Here is a 10488-nt window from a genome sequence, read left to right as displayed (position 1 = left end):
TAGCCTTTGCTGGCTTAATAAAAGTGGTTTAGTTAATTTATGTAGTTAAGGTCATTATTAGTGGATGCTTTTAAATCTTTTATTTTAATAAATAAATAATAAATATATTAAAAAAAATTTTGTATTATTTTATGAGTAAAGTATCCACTAATTTTGTTTATATTGATTAAATATCGGTATAATACATTATTGTTAAAAGTTTGAGTATTTTTGTTTGATATAGAGTTATTTTTTATAAATTGATATTAATCAAATCGGATAATCCAATTTATTTAAAGAGAGATAATAAACTAGATCCAATTTGTACTTTTAATTTTTTTTATATATTTAAAATTAAAAATTAAAGAGTGCAATTTCAATGTGAGATTTTTTTTTATTTCAAAAATTAAATCAGACGATTCAATTTGTGATTCTTTAGTCACCAAAAAAAAAAAATTTGTGATTCTTTATAAAAAGTTAAACATCATAAATCAATAAGTAAGATTTTTAGAGATTATTGTATAACTAAAAAAAAACAGAGTTATTGATCTCTTTTCTCTCATATTATTAAAAAATACATCTCTTGACTCATCTTTTTGTGTTACCACTGCCATATAGCATAGAAAAAATAAGGGATAAGTATTGTTTTGGTCCCTCACGTTGAGGGTCGGAATCGAAATCGTCCCCAACGTAATTTTCGATTTAAAATCATACTTAACGTTTTTTTCGTATTAAAATCGTTCTTTTAATTTTTTTGGACAAAAATACCCTCACCACTACCAACACAATTACATCCTCCACCAGTACCACCACCAACACCACCACCACCACCACAACCACCACAACCACCAGCATCACCAGTAACACCAACACCAACGCCAACAACCACAACCACAACCACAACCACCACCACAACCACCACAACCACAACCACAACCACAACCACTACCAACCACCACCACCACCACCAAGAAAACAGGAAACAACATCAAACAGAAATAGAAACAACACCAAACAGAAACAGAAAGCAAGAAAGCAGAAACAAGGCGTGAGGCGGAGGCGGAGGCGGCGAGGCGTGAGGTGGTAGAAGCGAGGTGGAGGCGGCGACGTGAGGCGGCGACGCGGAGGCGGTGAGGTGGACTCCAACGGCAGTGGCTCGCCGTCCCCCTCCCCCCTCCTCCTCCCCCTCTCCCCTTCCCCCACCCAGCGTCCTTTCCCCCTTTCCCCTTCGCGCCGCCGTCCCCCTCCCCCCTTTCCCCTTCCCCCTCCTCCTCCCCCTCTCCCCTTCTCCCCACCCCGCGTCCTTTCCCCCTTCCCTCTTCACCGCCTTCTCCCCCTCCCCCCTTCCCCCTTCCTCTTCTTCTCCGGCTTCTTCCACTTCCCCTCCTCCCTCTCTTCGCCGCCGCGCCGTCCCCCCGCCGTCCCCCTATCCCGCCTTCCCCTTCCCCCTTTCCCTCCCCTCCCCCTTCGTACCCTTTTCTTCCCCCTTCGTACCCTTTTCTTCCCCCGACCCCCACCAACGAGTTTCCTTTTTTTTTTTTTTTAATTTTATAATTTTTTATTATAGGGGTAGTTTAGGAATAAATTAAAAAATTTTATTAGAAAGGACGATTTTAAATTCAAATACGACTTTAAGGATGGTTTTAAATCAAAATATACATCAGGGACGGGTTTGATTCCGACCCTCAACGTAAAGGACCAAAACAATACTTATCCCAAAAAATAATAAGCGTATAGTATCAAGTATCAACTCGTTTATATTTAAATTGGTCAAAGACTTATTTGTTTATATTTATTCAAATAAAACGACATCGTTTTAACATCAAATTAGTCAAGAACTTATTTATCAATAACCTATTTTATTTTAAAATAATTGATACAATATCTTTTCTCAAATTAAATATTTATTGTCAAAATTATAGATATAATAAATTCTTAAATGAATGGTATAAATAAATATAAGTTAATTAATAAATTATTTAAAGTTAAAATCTTATTTATTATGACACTAAGTAAATAATTTTAATATAATTTTTAAATACATAAATAATAAAAATTAAAATACAATTAATAAATTAGTAGATTATTTATATAATAAAGTAGAAATTAGTAAACACGTTATTTGATATATGTGACTATATAATAACAATTGTAATATTCTTACTACATTTTGATATGCACAAAATTTTTTATTTATGAAATTCAATTGCTTGTATAGCATAACTAATGATTAAGGAGTCATGATTTATTTTGTGATTTTGGTAATTTTTTAAAGTAAATTTAAGTATTTTTACATAAAAAAATAGTAATACAAAAAGAAAAAAATTACTGTTTTAAACATTAAAAATGCACTTGTTTAATGTCTTACTAGCGTGAAGATCGTGCATTTGCACGGTACTAAAGTTTTGTTAATCTTTTGAAAAATAAAATTATTCAATATATTCAATATATTTTGAACAAAATTCTCATATATAATATTAATATTATACTTTAAAAAAAATGATCATACAAATTTAATTGTTAATATAAGAGAAGAAAAAATATAGTCAAATACTTCATATTCATTTACAATAACTATTCATACCATATAGCAAAAAATTACATAGATTAAGTAACAAGTTCACATACTATACATATTTTAAATTTTAGAACATAAAAAATCTAGGTTTCAAAAAATGTAATACATATCCAAAAATAACACCAAAAAATTTTAAACCACCTAAATAATTACCTACCCATTAATAAGAAAATAAAATATGTCCAAGACAGTTTAACATATAGTTTAAAATATGTATCACACAGAGTAATACATAGGAGGTCTTTTTTTATAAGCTCTAAGATCGTTCAATCAACAACTCTATCTGGCGGTTAGGTAGGGAGTCGAGTTTCAAGATAATCTTGTCCCCTTCCTTTAAATTGTATACTCTACAACATTTTTTCCGTTCAACCCCAAACTTCCATTCTCCATTTATTCTTCCACTTTTCAATAAGTGAAAAAAGAATACATTCTTGCCTACGTTGGAAGGTGGACCAGTGATCTTCCAAACCGAACCATCTCTAAAGAGTCTAAGATATGCATCAAATTTTCAGGGCAGATATTGCAATGAATGATTCATAGTTAGGGTAAAGAGAGTATTTTCATATATAATGAATAACAGATACAGAACGAATATTTAATAAGTTTGCAAAAAAAAAAAAGAAAAGAAAAAGAAATCACTCTTTTGAGATTAACTTGCCAGTCTAAATTGACTCAAATCCGAATTTGTGATGGTCTTCTCATAATAAGTATCTGGAGTGTGACTGATTCAGGATATTTTAAACTTGTTAGTCACCACATTAAAAGATATCGATCTGTACCATGATATTAAAATGCAAAACATAAGAAAAAAAAGGTTACATTTAGCATTACCCGTAGTCAGACAATTCGCTTGTTTCATTATTTTGTTCGCTGACCTCCATTGATAATGAAGATCATCTCCTTCAAGTGTCTCATCTTCATCATCATTTTCATCACTATTTGATGAGAACTCATCATCAGATGGTTCAGACTTAGACAGAACCATCACATCAAGTGATGAGGCTCACCATTCCTGTTATACTTTATGTGGAACACTCTATATATGTTATCAAGTGTTTCTGAGTCCATTAGGTCAGTCATATATGAGTTAGGATCAAGGTGAATCTGGATGGGCTGGTTCATGTGATTCCACAGTGAAATAAAAAAGATTTTGAAACTGACATATCTAAATTGCACACATGCCCCTCTATTGACAAAATAGAAAGATCTAACCTGTTCAAATGAGGTGTCAGTTATAAGCAGCTGTTCATTGTTTCTTTTCAGCTCTAGCACCAAGAAATTATCGAGCTCGTCAATGACATAGAACGTTGACCCTAATTCTTCTCCATGAGTTGAAACAAACCTTGGGGGAAGAGCTCTCTCACCCTATATTTGATTTTATTCCTAAAGTTAATTCATGTCTAACAAAGCATGGTAAAAATACATCACATAATATTACATAATTATTTAGTAAAGAGGAGTACGTATACATTTAAATCTACCATTATTACCTATAGAGCAAGACTAGAAAATAATAATCAGCTAAATGAAACGACATTATAATCAACATCACAAAAATAGGTAATTAACTAAGAAACACATATTAGGTGTTATTGAATGTCCAGAAAAAAATACTGAAGTTTTGAAAGAAACACTGAAAGAGAAATTGCTGTTATCTTGATGCATTGTGAAAGCAAAACATTTTACGTAAACATCCAATCATGTTTTTCCGTATCAATAAATGCTGGATTTTCAAAGTCACTATCATTATATGTATGATTAGTAAACATTGTATTATTTATTTTGAATGTACATTGATAATTTATCAAAATTAATCTTTTATAAGAGTCTCGCAAGTTTATTAGAGTTCTTGTAGTCTACACAGATTTCAGATTAAAAAGATCAGGAACTCAGAGTTAGCTAATCAAAGTTATCTAACACGCAAAAAAAAGTATCAAGAGGTTAGAGGAGAAAAGTGGAAAAGACCACTAACTGAATATAAACTAAAAATAAGGCATTCGAAGTTAAAGATTTAACCCACCTCTTTAATGGGTTAATATGCATGATATAATATTGCATAATATGTTTGGTTACCTGCCCATTGAAAAGGCGAAATCTAAAAATTCATTCTTTTTTGTTGTGCCAATATTCTTGAGTTGCTACAAACCTTCTATTAGCACATAATGGTATCATTAGAGGTTAAGACTGAAACTTTTAAGCAACAAACCAAGTAACTAAGTATACCAAAAAAAAAAAAAAACTAACAAATTAATGAACATTATAAACTGTTACCAAAAGCTTCATCCCTCATTAACGACTGATTTTTAACAGTAGCAAATATGATTAAAAAGGACCACCACTCCTTAATTAGTTAATTCTGAAATCCAAACAAATATGAAGCTATCAACATGATTAAATATCACAGGGAATGTAACTTATTACCGTATCCTTTCTATAATAATGCTCGATTCCTCAAACTAAAGTCCAAAAAACCACTTTACAAAACTACTATAAAACATATTTTAGAGATTATGGAAAGTTATGAAATGTGGCCTAGATATAAATGAAAAGCCAATAAAATTGAATTACAACATGAAAAATATCTGAGAAAGAATTTAAAAAAAATATAGATGGCATAACATGGAAATTCAACTGACATTAAAATTTTCACAATTTAATGCGAAATACATTGAATAGAAAGATAGATCATACTTCAATGAAATCGAAAATGCAGCAAAGAAAAGAAACCTAAATATTAAGTTAATAAATAAAATTACAAAGATCGATGGTTTCCAGAAATTTATTTTAAAAACTAAGGGGAAATATTAACCATAATAACATAATCTAGACATTGAACAGATCAACTTAAGCCTGTGTTTGATAAACTCCAATTTTGTGGTTTATCTTGTGCTTAATTTGGAGAATTTTATCAACTTATCTCACATTTATTCAATGAAATAGCATGGTTTTGTAATTTTCCCTAAATTTGTGCTTAAGAGTGAAAACATGCTTTTTAGGCCTTAAATTCGCCAATTTTAATTCACCTTAATTACATTCGATGCCTTGATATAGTTGTTGAGTGATTTCAGATTCATAAGGCAAGTATTGGACGGAAGAAGTGAAGAGAAAAGCATGTAAAGTGGAGAATTCATGAAGAAATGAGCATTTGGAGAATTAAGGGCCACGCGCACGCGTCATCCGCGCGTACGTGTGAGAAGAAGATCTGCAAGCCACGTGCACGTGTCACCCACGCGTAAGTGTGAGGAGGGAATTTGCCATCCACGCGCACGGGTGACAAGAGGCACGTGACCTCATTAAAGTAAATTCACTGGGGGAAATTTCTGAGCTTCCCAGGCCCAAATCCAACTCGTTTCTGAGGGTATTTCATGCAGAATTCAAGTTTGGACAAAGGGGGAGCAATTAGTTTTAGGTTAGCATCATGTAGGTTAGTTTTCTAGAGAGAGAAGCTCCCTCTTCTCTCTAGAATTTAGGGTAGTCTAGGTCAAATTTTCTTAGATCCAACTTTTAATTCTTGTTTTGATTTAGTTTTCCCTTTTAATTTCTTGTTATTACATTTTTACTTTTCTAGTTTTACTTGTCATTTCCTTTATTTTGTTACTTTTATGTTTATGAACCTTTGTTAGATTTTAATTTCCTTTTAAGGCAACTTTATGTTTCCATGTTCTTTTTATGTTGATCTTAGTTACTATTGTTGATTTCTTGCTTTTGTTAGTCATAGCTTCCATTAATTCTTGCATTTTGTGATATTTACTTTTATTTCACTCTAGGTGTTTGTTAAAATATTTTCTCTAGCTTTTGAGTAGTTTTCTTTACTCTTTGCCTAGGCTAAGGGAATTGAGTGACCTTGAGTCATTGGGTCTCATTGATTTGGTGATTTGAGAACCCTTAGTGGTCAATTTAATAACCATTGACACTAGCCTACTACTAAGTCAATTAGTAGCTAGGTTAGGACTTATGGATTGATGTTGATCAAGCCTATTTGACGTACTTCAAGTTTGAAGTAGATATTGTACGTACTTTAAGCGTTGAAGTAGACTAATTGGGTTGGTACCTCATAATTGTCAATACATGGTTTGTAGACAAGGATGGGTGATCTCAATTCCCATGCCTAGCCAAGAGTTCTTTCCATTTCTTTATTAGTTCTTGCCATTTACTTTCTTGTTATTTATTTTTCTTACCAATTACAAATCAAACCCCTTTTGCCCCCTTCATAGCAAATAATTGATCACTTCATTGCAATTCCTTGTGAGACGACCCGAGGTTTAAATACTTCGGTTAATTTTCATTGGGGTTTGTACTTGTGACAACCAAAAATATATTAAAATTTAATTTGAGCATTACTTGTCGGTTCGGAACTATACTTGCAACGAAGTTATTTTCTCTAACCGAGAAGAAATTCTTAACTGACGATTTTGCTTTTTCAAATTTTTGGTGCCATTTCCGGGGAATTGCAAAAATGTTATGTTATTGGCTATTGTTCAAATGTGAATAGTTTGATTTTTGCTTGCTAGTTGTAGAATTTTGTTCCTCTTGTTTATTATTAGTTTTTGCTTTATTTTTTTTGATATTATGAATTCTCATCAGTTTAGCTATGAGTTTGGTTACAACTTTGTTGTAGGGAATGGAAGCTTCAATGAGGATGTGCATCAAGGATTTGGGAATCAAAGGTGGGAGGAGCCTCAAGCTTATGGACAACCTTCTTGGCAACAACTTCTTCCGGCTTCTTATGGGTACAATCCAACTCTTAATGCATATCAACCTAATGGATGTGGTGATTCTCATTGTGGTTGTCAACCACAACCACCACATACATATGACCCCTCTCCTCAATATAGCCCTCAACCATCATACTCACAAGCCCCCTATCACCAAACACCTCCATATGACCCTAATCCTTATCCACCATACTAACCACCTTATGAGTCGTATGAACCATACATAGAGCCACCACAATTCCAACACAACTACTCCCAAGAACCACCTCCATATACACCATCTCCATACCCTTACCAAGATGAACCACCTTTCAATTATGAGCCCTTTCTTCTAAACAATGAACCCTCTCTTTCCACACGATCTCCAATAGATGAATCTCTCAATGCCCTCATGCTAGAACAACAAAGAGATATTAGCTCTTACATCCAAAGGCAAGAGGATATATAAAAGGAGTTCAAGAAACTAGAAGTCATGATTGCTACCATGGCGGAAGCCGTTAGCAACATGGTCTCCTCCCGCCTAAGCCTATACGATCAAGGCACTCCCATTGTTGAATGTGGAGAAGCAATCAAGAAGCATAGTGAGGGAGTGAATTTGGAGCTTCAAGGTGAAGAAGAGGAGTTGAAGCAATAATCACAACCAAGGGAGGAAGTCGAGACAATTGAACTAGAAGGAGTGGTCGAAGATTTGGGAGATGTTGAAAGTTCATGAAAGTGTAGAATTATAGAGCCATCTTCCAAGAAGCTTGATATTGATGTTGAGGAGGGTGTACAACCTCCAAGGCATATCATGGTTGAAGACTTTGAAGAGGTTGATCAAGAGATAGATTCAATCATTGATGAGTTTCTATCTATAATTGAATCCTCTCCCATTGGGCTTGACATAGAGATTAAAGAAGAAGATACCTCACTTCTCATACCCTTGGTAAGCAATGAAGAAGAGATTGAATTGGAAGGAAGCTACCAAGAGGAAGAGGTTGAGCAAGAAGCAAGCTCCATCATTGAAGATGATTCCACACCAACCAATGTGTCTTTTGGAATTGATGAATCTCCCTCATTGTGTTATGAAATTGATGACACGGAGGACCGTGCATAACCTCCGACACATGGTTTAAGCAATGAGGGGTGTATAGAAGAAGTTGGTGAGTAAGAAATTGAAATTGAAGAAGCTTGCCAAGAGGCGGAAGTAGCCAAAAAAGAGCACAATGGAGTAGACCTTGCATTGTCAAAGTGTGGGGAGGTCCTCCTTCCTAAGTCACCATCATCCTTTACACCATTCAAGTGGGTAAACTTCATATCCCTTAACTTTTTTATTCCACTTGAATATGGGTTGCTTGAAGAGTAAGAGAGAATTGTGTAGTGGTTGGCAGAATGATGTTAGGCTCATTAAGATTGAACCCTCAAAGCATAGGTCCCATAGTTGGAGGAATGCTAAATTGTTTGGGTCTAATAGGATGTTTGGGTGTTTAAATGAGAATTCGGCTCGCTTACCACCCGGTTGGAATCACCGTGATCAACTTGAAGACGGGTGTCAAAACAAAGTGTGGGATTCCGGATTACAAGAGGAGGCTCAATTTTGGGAGCTCATGGTTTGTGAAGAACTCCATCAAAGCTTGGAGCTATTAATTTTGAATGATGGATCTTATTTGAAGTCCAAGCATTGGTGGATGTTCAAGGATGGATTCAAGTACAAGCCACCTTGATGAAGAGCTCCCCATAAGTCCAACTTAAGGACAATAAACAAAAGTGCTAGGTGGGAGACACCCCACCATGGTAACATCCTTTCATTTTCTCTTTTTGTACATATTGGTAAATTAGTTTAATTTCATGTTTTGTTTAGTTAGTTGAGTTTATTTAGAAGTCTAGTATGATAAATAAGGTTTTATGGTGTTTTGGTAGCTATTTGGAATGCTTGGTTTGGTGCAAGAACTTGGAAAAATTTTGAAAAATAGAGCAACATGCCACGCGTATGCGTCACCCACGCGTACGCGTGACCCCCAAGTTTCCAACCATCCACGCGTACTCCTCGTCCACGTGTATGCGTGATATCTAAATTTTTCAGGGCCAGTACAAAAACCAGAGAGTTGTGCGCGTTTTAGGCTGGAATTGTGCCTCTAGCACAAAATCCACCCACGCATACGCATCACCCCATGTGTACGCATCACCTAGATCTCTCTTCACCCACACGTGCGCGTCGCCGATGCGTACGCGTCGTAGCTCGCTTCTGCAATTCATGCGTATGCATGACACGAAGCGTACGCATGACCCTGCCCTGTTTTCACCCATCTTCTTTTCTCCTCTTCTTCACATTTCTTTCCTTCTTCTCTCTTCTCTTCTTTTCTTTCCACCCTTCAACCATCATCCAACACTATCATTCACCATCTACCATTATTTTCTTTAGTTTGTGAGTTGTTAGTTAGTTAGTTAGTTAGTTAGTTATCTAGTTAGTTTAATTTTTGTTTTCATGATAAGTGTTGGATTATTCATGTTGTTTGCTGTTTATTGCTGCTTATTATTAACTGAATGCTATTTTAGCATAATTATTTTTGATATTCATTGTTGGATCACTTTCTTTGAGGTTACAATTTGCTACTTGGTTTGGAATTTTTCATGTTTAACAGTTGTGAATACCAAGTACATATGACATTGCCTTCAAGCTTTCTAAGTCTTTTAAATTGCATGTTTTGGCCACCATGCATTCATCATCCATTGTTAGGCAATTGTGTATTATCAATACATTTTTTTAGGTGACGATTGTTTATGATTGACCCTTATTTACATCACCTATTTCATGCATTGAGATTTTGGAATTGTGGAATCAGATCGAAAGCTTACCTAGTGACATATTTTTGAGCTTTGTAAAGATTTGTGGCCCATGCTTGCTATGTGAGTGAGTTTAATTTCTATCTTCTTTCTCCTAAGTTCCATAGCACCCATGTGTTCTACCTTTATGTCACTTAGGTGTTGCAAAAAAACTTCAATATGTGTCATTGTTTGATGTGTGAGCTCTATATTTCATTTTGTTCATTAAAGTTACCTTGCACATAAATCAATGTCCATTCCTTATCCAATTCACAATTGCTTAATTTTTTCTTGAATGCTTTTATGCTTATTTATTGCTTGTTTGGTTGTCTTAACCTTCAAGTTTTCTCTGAAGTATTTTAAGCACACTAGAATGAATGAAGTGTATGCTTCTTTTGTGTAATTGTGACATAA

This window comes from Arachis ipaensis, chromosome B7 (genome assembly GCF_059453495.1).
Source record: "Arachis ipaensis isolate K30076 ecotype BB chromosome B7, ASM5945349v1, whole genome shotgun sequence".
Lineage (NCBI taxonomy): Eukaryota > Viridiplantae > Streptophyta > Magnoliopsida > Fabales > Fabaceae > Arachis > Arachis ipaensis.
Note: the sequence above shows the minus strand (reverse complement) of the source record.